This window comes from Taeniopygia guttata, chromosome 1, assembly GCF_048771995.1.
Source record: "Taeniopygia guttata chromosome 1, bTaeGut7.mat, whole genome shotgun sequence".
In the NCBI taxonomy this organism is placed as follows: Eukaryota; Metazoa; Chordata; class Aves; order Passeriformes; family Estrildidae; genus Taeniopygia; species Taeniopygia guttata.
In genome coordinates this window covers 56,243,600-56,257,843 of record NC_133024.1, presented here as the reverse complement: position 1 = coordinate 56,257,843, position 14,244 = coordinate 56,243,600, and positions in this window count along the sequence as shown.

Here is a 14,244-nt window from a genome sequence, read left to right as displayed (position 1 = left end):
ATTTTAACTTCACAGATTGATGCAATTCCAGGTAATTTTTTTCAAAGGAAATATATAGCAATTTTACTTTTAAATTAAAAATATTTTAGCTCTGATTTTATGGATGAATAGCAAAGGTTCCTTTATGGCAGTGTGATTGTACTTTCCTGCTTTATCTATTTAAAGCTTGAAAACATGAAAAAAATCCACAGTCACACAGCATTATTACAGTTTTTAAACTAATGGGCATCAGAGAACATTACAAATTTATTTTTGTTTCAATTTCCTAACATAATGCCAAGTGCTCTTAGTATGATACGAGCTGAATATCATCTCATACTCCTTCTTGTTTGTGCTTTCTGGATTTGAGCACTTCGTCTATTTATATATATATATCTCACTATGTCTTACCACACAGATAAAGATTTTTATGCAGCTGGAGTATCCTTAATTATTATCAACATGTCTCAAAATAATAGGAATTTAGAATAGAACATTTTCTTCATGAGCTATGAAGAAAATAAGGAATTTTCTTCCTTAAGCCACTGCAGAATATTGGGATGTACAATTGTAACAGAATTTGCTTCATTATTTCTCACATTTGTTCCTGCCCTGCTTAATCATATCTATTCGTAATAGATCTGTTCATATTCCTTCCTTTGTGATGAGTCATGGCAAGACTGGCACCAAATGTCCTGTATTCTTTGTTCTGTGGACTGCTGTAACACAAGATGGCCTTTTGCATCATTATTTTCTTACTTCACAGCTTGAAATAAATGGCGCAAAGTAATGGGCTTAGCCAGTAAGTAGTATTTCTAAAAAAAAATAAATACTGGAGGAAGTAAAACAATTTCTTTTCCAACAGAGATGTTGTTATCAGACAATTGAACTGCCACAAGTTGAGTTCTGTTTGTTGGCAACTCATCTTCACCACCTGAAGCAAGTATGTTTACCCTGTAATCCTCCTTCCAGGATTTCAGCTGTCTGTGATCCAAATTCTGGTTTGGACATAGCACAGCTGTCTAACTCCAGCTTAGACTTCTGATAAGACAGAGATGAGAAAAAGCAGAAAGGAAGCATTCAAGCTAGAGCAGTGTGAAATAACAGAAGCAAAATCACAGATAAAGGTGAGAGAGTTTAGATTGTAACAGCAAATATTTAAATTATAATAATGGTAGCTCAAAGATTCAAAATCAAAACCTCTGGACTGAAAACTATTAAAATCCTAAGGGAATCAGAAGAGCATCTCACCCACAAAATAGATCAATCTTTTTGAACCATTGGCTTCCTCACCAAAAAGGACTGCAATGTCTCATCAGGAGGATTAGAGGATGGCAGCAACACTTAGCCTAGTAGCTTGTTTTTCCTGACTGTCTCACCTGTGTATCAGCTAGCAAATAATTATTTTATACTCTTACCCGGTAAATATACTCATTCTGACATCTGTGTGGATACAGTTGATTGAAAAGATGTGACAGGAAGAGAAGGTGAAAGAAAAATAAAACCTATGCTTTTGTTAGTGTGATTGTTAATGGTGGCTTATGGAGACTGATAAGAGTATAGGTATTTTATCATATTTTAGAATGTTTCTTCTGTATTACAATTCATAATCTTAAACAAGCACTCAGTACTGTGGCATAATGTGGCTGTAGCCCTAGCCACTTTACTGCGAAAATGCAACATTTTTTTCTTTCTTTTTTTTCTTCCTAATATTAGTGGTTTGTGTGCTTTAGTACTCTTCTGTGAACCAGAAAAAACAAATCAAATTTTGTTCTAGCAGTGTAACTCTTGTATAACACCAGTGTGGTTTGGTAGCCTTTAAGGGATGATATAGTGAACTCTGACGTGCAGATATAGAATGTGTTCTATAATTTGAAACTTGGGATTTATTGGTTTATAAATGACATACATTCCACTAATGGGTTACAAGCATATATTTCAGCTGCATAAATACTTAATTAGGTACAGATATATTAGTATTGTTTCATCATTAAGCATTCTTTAATATGTTGCTCTTTTGTGTTTCATGTAAAATACTGTCTTCTTTCATGTCTTATTTCATTGAAGTTGTAATGAGTGTATGATAACTTAGGTATAAATAAAATAGGAGAGTTGCAATAGATGAGGAAGAAAGACAATCTGGTCTAGTGTTACTTCAAGTCACAGCAACTATCAGAATGTTGTTTTCTAGGGGGTAGAACCTGTCTTTTCCCTAAGCAGACATGGAAAATACAAAACTTGTTTTGATGCACTGCTTTATTTTTGCTCCTTACAAACAAAAGATGTTGCTAAAATTCTCCATAGGCAAAAGAAATTATGGCTGCATAAACATTCACTTTCATTAAAGAGGTAAAAACAGTTCACATCCCTCAGCTGAGGAAGCACATTATAAACCAAAGTGAACTGTGGCTGATTTGGCACCACCTGAAACTGATGTAAGACTGAAGTAGAACTGCCTGGGCAACAGAGAAATAGTCCATGAGTGCATTTTTTAACTCTTTCTGCGCTGTATTTTTATTTTGTCTGGTCAATTTTGTTAACATCATAATTGTATATTAGGAAGTTCTGGAGATTTAGGGCCTGCAACTAAAACTCAGTCTACCTAAAACATATTTGTGACAAATAATTGAAATTAGAAAAGATAAGTAAAATGAACATTTAATTAGAGACCAGAAATTTTCTTCAGTATTTTATGTTATCAGCCATAGAACCAAAAGAGTTTAACTTTGGATATCTTTACACCATAAACATTTTACAATTAAATCTATGCTGCAAGACAGGTCACTATGCAGTGAGCAACACAGATTCAATAGGTAGGTAGTGTTAGGATATCACTGCAGCAAGGCAGCTCCACATTTGTTTGACTTGATAAAGACTGAAAAATTAGTAAAGCTCAAAGTTCTAATGTATTAAGTATTTAATTATTTTTCATACTGTCTTGTATTTTTGGGTCCAGACTCATAGTAACATTCCTAGGAATTTGTTGTAACTTAGAGAAATAAATTGTATGAGTGTTATTGTTTCAAAGGAAAATGTAGTCCTGTGAGTGAGATGAGTATTAGGATAAAATTTAATCCATGACAGGGTGACTTTATTCTCTCTTTGGAAAAAAATCTATTAAGACATCAAAGTAATCTCTGACTCTGCTACTAATATTGCACTGCTTATAGAGATTAGTTTTGTTTATTTCATTCTACTTTCTTTACTTTTCTGCCATGCTTCTATTTCTCCTGGCTTTTTGAATATGTAAGAGGAAAGTTAAAGATGTTTTCTGACACTTCCTGCTCCACCTCTTCAACCCTTTCCTCATTATACCTATGCTATGTAAACATTGAATGTCTTTATTTATACTTGCTAATCCCTTACTCTCTGTGGTTTTTAAATACCTTAGAGTGATACATGAGCTCAAGAGGCTATAAGTATTTCTCTAGTTTATTAAGAACAATTTTCGTTGCATTTCTTCCTTTCTAAAAATGTCAAAAATTAGGTTCACAGGAAAGCAAGCATCCTTTGCATAGTGCATAACTCTGCATGTCAGAACACCTAGTAAACTTTGGAATGTGAATTTAAAGACTAGATGAATAATCTTTCAACTCTTGATTGATGTGCCATATACAATGCATCGATGAAATGTGCTTCCCTAGTACAGTCTGTTATACCTGGCTTACTCTGACATTTCCTTCAAGAACATGGATGTTCATTTGAAATATATTGATGGAAGTAGAATTGCAGCTTTCACGTGATGGGTGAGATTGGTGATGGGTGAGACTCAGAAGGTTTGGAATTCCTGTTTGATTGAGATGAGCATCTTAATGTTCACAGGCTTAGCTGAAGCTTATTAGGACTACACAAGCCTCTTGAGTCTGAAAAATTGGGGCAGAAATCTGGAAAGAGGATTTCTTGTCAGATTTTTTTAGCAGTCTCAGTCTTAGAAGAAAATGCCATGAGAACAGCTTTTCACAATATTTTGGCACCTCTTTTTCCAGTCCCAGACAGAACATGGCACTGAAAAAAGACAGAGAAGTATAACCCTTTCTTGAACTAAAAAAGAGTTTTAGAGTTTTAAAATGAGATCATTTTTTGCCAGACTATGATAATTTTTTTTTTACCTATTTTGAACTCACGCTTCTCTCTTTAGCCAGGCTCTGGAGAGAAAAGATGCACACATATTAGCCATTTCATTAAGTAAAAGGCATTCATTGATTTAGTCCTTGAGTAAACTCATCTTTTAATGTGATGAACAGCTACAGCTTTATCCTGCAGTTATTTCTGTAACAGCATGTGACAGTGTCAGTGGGACAGACATGTTTTTCTCAAACAGCTACACCGCCATAAACATTTATGCTAAAATGTCAAGAATACATTTCATTTTCAATATTTTTTAATGTTCCACTCCGATTGATAAGTCAAAAACAGGAAACAATGAATATTTCACTCAGCTCTTCTTCACCCAGATCAAACTGCTTTTCAATCAAGTAAAAATAATTAAAAATAAAAACAATATTTTGAATTTCAGGAGACTCTTACAGCAGCATTATTACCTTTCATTAAGTCTTCAGGATGTAGACTATGCACTTGCCGTTGCATCATATTCTAAGAAGAAGGACTTAATTCAAAGCTCCACAAGTTACAGATTTCCACCAATTGTCTTCCTGTGGTCTGTATGATTTCCTTATTTACCTGGACCATATATTTTCTGCTCTGTAATGTCTCTTGGATGCTCCCAAATACATCTCTGTAGCATTATTAGGGATATTAAAATATATAATATATTATGAATATTAAAATATAATTCAATAACATACAAGTTATAGAAAATAATAAATTGATTAGAAAGTTGTACTTTGATCATTAAGGACATAGAGATAAGTTAGATAATAGTATATATTCAAAGCAAAAAATTTGAGCTATAGCCCCCTTTTCCTTAGAACCTTTAGAAAGAACACTCACAGTTTAATCTCACAAACAGTGAAAAGTCGAGGGGGGAAAAATTTAAAAAAACATCTGATCTGCAATATTCAGATAGAAAAATCTACCATTTAGTTTAGGAACTATTTTTTCATCTTAGAATCTAAGTAATGGCTTCAGTTAGTACAATTTGACATGTAAATAGTACTGATTACGCTGCCATGTGAATGCATTAAAAAATCCCAATATTTTATATTAGATTACTTATTTTATATTTAATTTTATGAACCATGTAGTACAAATTGTTGTCAAATATTAAGGTTATTAATAAGATAGTATTATGCTTTTTATCTAGAATATTGTCTGTTAAATTCACATGATATGATAGCAGATTTTATGTCCCTGTCTAGGGAAGAATATATGCAACATACTGTGACATATGCATCTCAGAAGAGCTCATATTGACATTTCAAAAAGACAGATATGTTCATTTAGTAAGTAAGGATCTACTTGCCTGTGAGAAAATTGTAATATGTTGCAACAAAGGAACCCACTAAAAAGGATTTACCTTATTTATACAAGTAAAGAAATCCAGTGTTTCCAAACATACAAAACATTGTCAAAAAAGCTAATTTGTTTTGATAAAATTGGGGTTTTGAAGTCATTTTCTTTCACTAAAATAAATTCTTCATCAACATGAGTGTTATCATATGTTGAAAATCTGGGGTTTATATGTATTTAATTTTTTTCTTTGTTTCCCCCCTTTTTATGACTGACTTTAGAAATTAGAAATACACATGTAATAAAACCACAATGAATATTATAAAAAAGAAAGACACAAGCATGTCTACAGGCTTACAAAGTAGACAGATTCAATACCTATGATAATGGTGTGGAAGCAGGGCTTTTTCTCACTGAGTGAAAATTATGACATTGGTGGAAATGTTCGGGATTTAAATCAATACAAAAAGAATACATGGTAGCTCTTTTAACACATCATTAATTGCTCCCTTCAGCAATCTTAACCATTCCCTAAAAATCTTACAAACACTTCAAAAGTAATTTTCAGTGAGCAAAATTGTCATAATCATAACATATAATTTAAAATTTGATTCATAGTTTAAGAGGACTAGTTGAGCAACATATTGTCAAGTTTTAATAAAAATTAATTAAATCACAACAGAAAGGGGTGGAGGAATGAAAAGGAAGAAAAAAATGCAGCTTCCACACTAATATTCAGATATCTTGCACTTATTTTAGAAAGACTCACAGATCCTCACAAAGACAGTTTTTAGAATAATTTCTCAAGAGATAATATAATGAGATCAACCCAAAAGCAAATTGCCACATAAAAGAGAAAGGAGCAAAAAACCCAAGAAAAATATGTCCAGTTAAATAATTGGATAAAAAATCGCTCGGCATCAGAAATTCTCAATTGTTTCCTTCTTAAACATGCTCATATGAGTAAAGAATCCTTCTAATTTGATTGTTGAGCAAAATCTAACAACACTGCTAGTACTTTTCATGCACACACCTGAATTTTTTTGAGAAGATCAGATAGAATTGAGCAAATAAGTTAGAAATTCAAACCTATAGAACACTTGCACATCATTTCCAGGATAAGTAAGGGGAAAAAAAAGTAAGGGGTTTGGAGAAAACTGATGCTAGAATAAAATAGCAAATACAGTCAACTGACAATATAGTGTGAATTAGTACAAAATTACAAATACTTTAGGAATAAAATATATTAATGGAATATGACTTTCAATTGTTAAGTCTAAATTGGATGAGACAAGAGGAGGGAAAGGGAAACATGACTAAGAAAGAAAATAATATGAAAATATGTATTAAATAATATGAAAATACAAGCCAGCATGAAGTTTGTGAAAAAGGGAGTGAGAATTCTACAATTTCTAGGCTTCCATTATGTTTATAAAACTTTGTCAATTATACCAGGCATAATTGTCAGGGGAAAAAAAATGAGAAAGAAGTAATGCAAAGGTTTTCATGCAGTCTTGAAAACAAGTCTCTTAAAATGGCTGCTGAATAAGTTAAATGAGTCAAGTGGTTTCCGTTGACAAGGAATTATCTAACAGAAACCTTTAGTTCATTTAGTTAACTTTCTCTTTGCTAATAGTCTCATAAAAATGATTTTCAATAATCTCTTAACAGTGTATATGTAATGTTTAAATGGCAATATTAAGAATATTCAAAAAACAGTTTTACACATTTGATGATGACACATAACCCTTCATTTTAATCAAGACTTGAGTACTCTGAGTAATTTTGGAAGATAATGCATTTTTAATAATTGTAATCAAAGTATGCTGTAGATGAAAGTGTGGATCTGAAGGTCAAGGTAATAATATATTGGAATTTTATTGTGGAAAACTCAGAGAACAAATGAAAAACTGATGAAGATTTTATTATTATTATTATTATTATTATTATTATTATTATTATTATTATTATTATTATTAGTACAATGAGTAATGGTAAAAATAGTAATAATATTTTTAAAAAATGTGTAAATTACATTGGAAAGACATAATTTATTTTCTTCTATCATGTCCACATGCTCAAATAAAATTTCGTAGACTTTCACTTCATAACTTGAGCATTATCCAAAGCTTGTAACATGCTGATACTACTGCCTCAACAACAAATTAGAAGAAGATTGTGAATGTGTCACATGTGTTAAAGATTACTCCCTGTGACAGGGTCAGAGTTAAAAACATCATGTGCATTGAATATACTCAAATGTCCATAAAGAAATTAGATCTTGCTAAATCTGCAGTCCCATCCATTTTCAAAAAAAAAAAAAAAAAAAAAAAAGAGGGTTTAAAGAGGGTTTATGGCCCTTGGAAGAAAGGGAAGGCAACAAATGAATTGTGAATTTATGCAGGAGAAAATAAGAAGGGCCTAATCCCAAATAGAATTTAAACTGTCTACTGCCACAAATGACAACAAAAATGTTTTTAGAAATACATCAGCAACCCAAGGAGGGCTAAGGAGAACCTCCATTTCTTTATTGGATGCAGAGGGAAACAATAGTGACAAAGAATGAGGAAATGGTAGAAGTACTTAATACTTTCCTTACCTCAATCTTTAATAGTAAGACTAGCTGTTCTCCAGGTACCAAGAACCCTGAGCTGGAACACAGCAACAGAGAGCAGAATGGAACCCCCATAATCCAAGTGGAAATCCAAGTGAACATGGTCAACAACGTGCTACGGCACTTAGACACAAATCTGTGGGACTGGATGGGACGCAAGGGGACTGAGAGAGATGGTGGAAGTTGAACTGAACTAATCTTCTACAACATCATGCACTGCTTTATGGGTGAGAGAAAGGTTGTCTTTTGGACTTTAAAAAACCTTTGAGACCATTTCCCACAGCGTTCTCCTGGAGAAAACCACTGCTTATGGCTTGGAAAGGTGCACTCTTCACTAGGTACAGAACTGGATAGATGTCCAGGTCCAGAGGGTAATGGTAAGGGAGTTAAATGAAGCTGGCAACCAGTCTCCAGGACTCAGTATTGGTGCCAATCCTGTTAAATATCTTTATCAACAATCTGGATGAGGGGATTGAACACACTTTCAGTCAATTTACAGAGGATACCGAGATGGACAGAAGTGTTGATTTGCTTGTGGGTAGGAGGGTCAGAGGGATCTGGACTGGGTTAATGGTCTGAGATAATGGTATGAGGTTGAAAAAGGTCATGGTCCTCGTCTTGCATTTGTGTCACAATTCCATGGGAGGCTACAAGCTGAAAGCAGAGAGGTTGGCAAGATACCTGGCAGAAAAGGATCTTACTCTCTATTCTTAGAGAGATCTGAGGCTTTTGGTAGACAGATAATTGAATATCATATGCCCAGGTGGGCAACAAGGCCAGTGGCATCCTAGTTTATATCAGAAATACTTTGGCCCACAGGACTAGGGTAGTGATCACCACTCTGCACTGGTGAGGCCGTACTTCAAATCCTGTGTTATGTTTGGGGCACCTCATCACAAGGAAGACATTGAGGCATTGAATGGTGTCCAAATAAGGCCAACAAGACTGGTTCTGAAATATTGATGAGAGAAAGATTGATTTCAGCTTTCAGTAAGGCTATATAGACCATGTTCATCAAAATAGTTTAGAAACATAATTTTTATTTGTCTCTAAACTTCAGTAAGTTTGTGGACTTATCTAATGTTGCCCTCATCTTATGAATGAACTTGAATTTTTTTTCAACTTGATTTCTAGTGACTTTAAGTTATGTCTCTACCACCCTACAATTCAGTTAGTGGTATTTGCTACACTGTACCTGAATGTGAGGAATAATTTAGGTTTCAGAATACAGCTGTTCATATACAAAACAAAATGGTAAAGACAGAAAAATATCAAAGGGGAAAAAAACCCAACCAAAAAAACCCCACCAAAAACAACATAGAAAATCAAACAAACAAAAAAAGACCATTAAAAAAGACACACACAAAGAATCAAAGTCATCACCAATAAAAGAATTCCTGAATATAATAAAATATTTTTTTTTCTCAGATCACATCTTTTTCCTTAACAAGAAATGAATTTGCAACCTGAATGTAGTCGCAACACCCAAAAATGGATGTAAAATAAAATTCCTATGCTCACATAGAAGATAAATGATATATCTTTGAGTTATATAATCTGTACGTCATTTATTTTATCTGCCCAGAGTAACCAAATTTTTTTTATGACATTTGTTTGACAGGTATGGGCATAGCATAGCACAGTGTATTTAATTGTTATGATTCAATGGTATCTCATCTAGTAGACCTTTATATGCAATTTAAGTGTAAGAGTTGTATAAACTAATGCAAAGTTGTATGTTTACCTAAAGAATAATTCAAATGTTCTCAGAGCCCTCAAGATTTTGGGTTAGTTGTGTATTATTTCATTCCTTGTATATCTATTTTGTATAATTTTTAAGAAAACCTTGGGCATTGTGTTGATTTTGTTCAAGGATTATGGTTCATCTAATTTCAAAGTTGTTATCTTGGGTCTCTACAATTTCTGAAATGTCATGCCAAGTTTTGGAAAAAAGCATAGCATAATCCCAGATCAGACACAGTCTCATGTGTACTGCTCTGCAAATAAATTGAATGCTAGCAGAATGGTGGTAATTTAACCAACTCTCAGAATAAACATATCTAAAAGTAATAACAACTTAAAACACTTAGTTAAATAAAAATGAAATTTTTGTTCTTGCTTTGTTCAATTTTTATCATTCCTTACCTTTTGCTTTTCTGCTGAAACAAAGCCTCTCCTAAACTTTGATAGTTTATTTTTTTGTTTAAACAGATGGCTGATAAAAGATTATGCAACTCAGACATCTCACCTAATCATTAATCTTCATTTCAGAGCAAGTGCTGAACATTAGTTGACACAATTCTCTGGGGATTTTTTGGAAGAAAATCCCAGATATTTCCTCTTCTTTAACTTAGAAAGTTAGCATTTACTTTATCCTACTGCCGTTTTACTTTTTAAAACAAAGTAGATAAAGAAGGACAATGCAACAATTTTTACATTTTTTTCCTCAACTAATGAATTTCTTTTTCTACAAAAAATGGAAAAGGCACTTCACAGTTTATATTTCTGCAGCCTAAGCTCAAAGCTCACTAACTAACAGATCACTAATAATGACCTTTTTCTCTGATTTCTCGTTATGTCTTAAAATGTTGGTGTTCTCCACAGAAATCTGAAACTTATTTATCATCATGGTTTAGCAACTCACAGAAGAATGACACATCTTGTACCAAAGATGCAGGTATATAGCTGTAAGAAGAAGTCAACAGGACAATAGCTACAGCAATAGACTTTTTGTACTTGGGTAATTCAGAAATTCAAAGTCTGGTTTTGAGATTACTGAATGTTCAAGTGAGAGAAGTAGGTCTTCCAGAAGCTCAGTATTTCAGCTCATGGCTTTAAGAGGCTTCTTGTTTTCATCAAAATGAAATGTCACACTCAGGCCACAGAGGTACACAATATTCAGTTCTTGGTCCCATTTGTAGTGTTCTCGATGAATAATATATTTGCTACTCTTTTCATAAGCTTCCCATAAGTTCCTCTTCTGATGTTTTGCCACATCTGAGTGCATCATAGGAGAATGTATAAATGTATTCTAGATGTCCCTTAATAATAGAATGCATAGAAATAATATTGAAGAAATCAAAATGTTCTACTAAATTTGATCTGACTGTGGCCTAGATTGAAAAAACACAGCTCCAAAATTACGTATTGCCAGATTTTTATTTCTTCTTCTTCTTGTCTGAGATAGTTTCTGTAGCTATCCTATCACTTTGGAGAGTGAAAAAAGACACTGATGAAGGTGGAATGCTCTGTTTGATAGTGGATCTTCCAAAACTGGGAAAAGCCAATCTAATCTTTGGAGTAGTTGCATATTTCTAATAGTATCTTTTTATTTCTTATTAAAACAAAACAAAACAAACAATGGTAGAAGTTAATCCAGTCTATTCTTTCTTGAAAAATATTTTTTAAATATTAATGAAACATAACATTTGTTTAGTGGTATTTCTAAAGCCTTATCAACTCATAGAATCAGAGTCCAACAAGAAAAAAAATACTTGCACATTCTGCTGGCAGGTTATGTGTTTTTTTCTTATTTTATTGTTTTTTCCAGGGATATACATTATAGACTCATTTAATCTTGCTGACATATGCAACAATAAAGAAAATAAAATTAAATAGAATTGTCAGTTAGCGTTATAAAACTTGAAAATTGGCAGCTTGATGATCTTCAGAAAGAATTTTTGTTAGTGAAACAACTAGAATGACTGACTTGTACCACAGTATATTTGGTAAAATTTAAAGTATTAACATACTATAATTTGCAAAAAAATATATATTTTTTACTAAAGTTAAACACTAGTGCTCTACATAAATTTCACTGTGAAAATTTCTCCATTAAAAGGTACGCGGTGGTGTTATAAGAACCTTTTCTCCATTAAAAGGTTCATGGAGGTGTGATAAGAAAGAAGAAAAATTTCTTTCTTATTAGATACTGCTCAGAAGGTACTGTTGTTATCTGATCCCCATTTGTTGATTTATGCTCCCATCCATGACTTGAATTGGGAGTGATGTGTATCTTACAGTCTGCAAGTTTAAAATGCAATACATTTGCAAAATAGCGGTATTATGACAACTCTCAAAAATGAGTCAATTAATTCCCCTGTTTTTTTAAGGTTTTTATACCTGATGTAAAACTTTAACATATTACATGACTGCTTGTCTAAAAATCTTCTTGTATTGTTCTACATTATAAAACTTTTATTTAAGAAGACCACATTTGATTTGAAACAGATTTTCCCTTCCTTTTTAAATGAAATGTGAAAAAAATATTATTGAATAGACTAAGTAAAGACTAATACTATGCACTTTGGTAACCTAATTATTTTTGTTCAATCATGCAAGTTGCTTGTAAACTTGTTCTTATTCTTGTAAACTTTCAAATTATCAAGGGACTCAAACCAGCATTTTCTGAAGCAAGATGTATGCCAGCCATTGCTGTAAAACTACAGAGGCATTTAGCAGATCAGCCACTGTGTGGATAAGAATTAGTAGGTCCTATCTGTTTGCAAGACTGATGAGTAAAAAATGAATTAACCTACTTCTCTGAATGGCTGTCCTTTAGCAGAATCTAATTAGTGTACTTTGCCAGTTAAATAAGTGATGGGTAATTTTATCAGCTTGTTTACTCGTATTCATGATACCAGTAAACTATATATACAAGACTAGGGAACCAACTTTGTGCTGGCTATTTTGTCTTGCACAAATCTAACATCTGAACCCAAAGAAAGTAAGCACTTCTTGCTGATAAATATTGAGGGTGTGATTGATTTTTATTTTATTATTTTTAACTTAAATTGTGGATCTTTACTTAAATTGTTAACTAAAACCAGAAATGAAATTGAAATGTGCATTTTATATGTAGGTATATATAATGATATAAAAATTGCTGAAGAAAATATTATAATACATAATATTTATTTATAACATACAATTTATGCACAGTAAATTCAAATCCTTGTGCTTCTTTCAATAACAACTCCCTGTCTGAAATCTGGAAGAAAGGTTGAGGTACAAGCAGGGGTTAATTACACATATTCAGTAGTACCACCAGACAGTTTGTCAATTTACAAAACAGTAAAGCCATGAGCTATGATCAAGGTGTAGATATTCAGTATTCACTGAGAAATACAGAATCAGCATTTTCCAGGAAAATGCAAATATCTCATAACACACGACATGCAGGTAAGTTGCATTTGTGTTATACAAATTTCATCTTCAAGCAGGATGTTCTAGACAACCAGCATTATACATGCATACATATGTATGAAAATATATGTGTATCTCCCAGAACAACGTTTTCTGCAGGACACTGTCCTTTCTTTTGCTTTTTTTAGCAGAACAACCTTCTGACTTTGTTTGGAGTAATTATTACATAAAAAAAATATAAACAAAAGGTTTCTAGGTATGGCTTTTATTACCAATATCTGAAGACATAGCCAATGCTAGTAAATGCAAACCTTTAGTAAATATATATATAATTGAACTAATTTTTTCCTAATTGATAGAAATAAATACTTTTGTAATTTCTGGTGTTCTTCATCTTCTTCCCGAATTACATGTAGCTTATTGGAGATATTTCCTGGCCTGGTGTAGCAAATTTTGTCTGTCTTTTCCACAAAGAAAAACAAACCAAACCAAACCAAAAAAAAAAAAAACAAACCAAAACAAAAAAAACCAAAGAAACAAAAAACCCCCCAAAAAAACCCAAAAAAACAAAACAAAAAAAAAAACCAACAAAAAACAAAACAAAAAAAAAGAGAAAACCCAAAACCACCTCACAAAACCCTTATCTTTCATCCTTCTTAGCTACAGGTAAAATTCAGCCTTATAAAAAATCCCAACCTAATAAGTACCATATCAGGAGTGTGCATCTAGTAAAGTAGTTTCCTGCTTTTCAAGTTCTATGTCTCTTGGACTTTAGCTGATAGAATCTATTCTGTGTACTTATTTGCAATACTATTAACATTGAATGAAAAGACTGATTGCTTGATTGATTGATTGAAAAAGACTTTTATATATTTCCTCTATATATTTCCTCTATAAGGATTTTTTCAAATTAAAAAAATTCTAAAACGAAAAGAGTACGAAGAGGATGAAAAACTCATGTAACCCATTTAATTAACGAGCCTTTTTTTCCTGCTCACTTGTCTGAATATGCATTTATTAATTTATCTTAATTGTATTGCTTTGGAATAAAAATTTTTTGCCTACATTGTACCGTATAATTTTCTAATTCTGTTTCT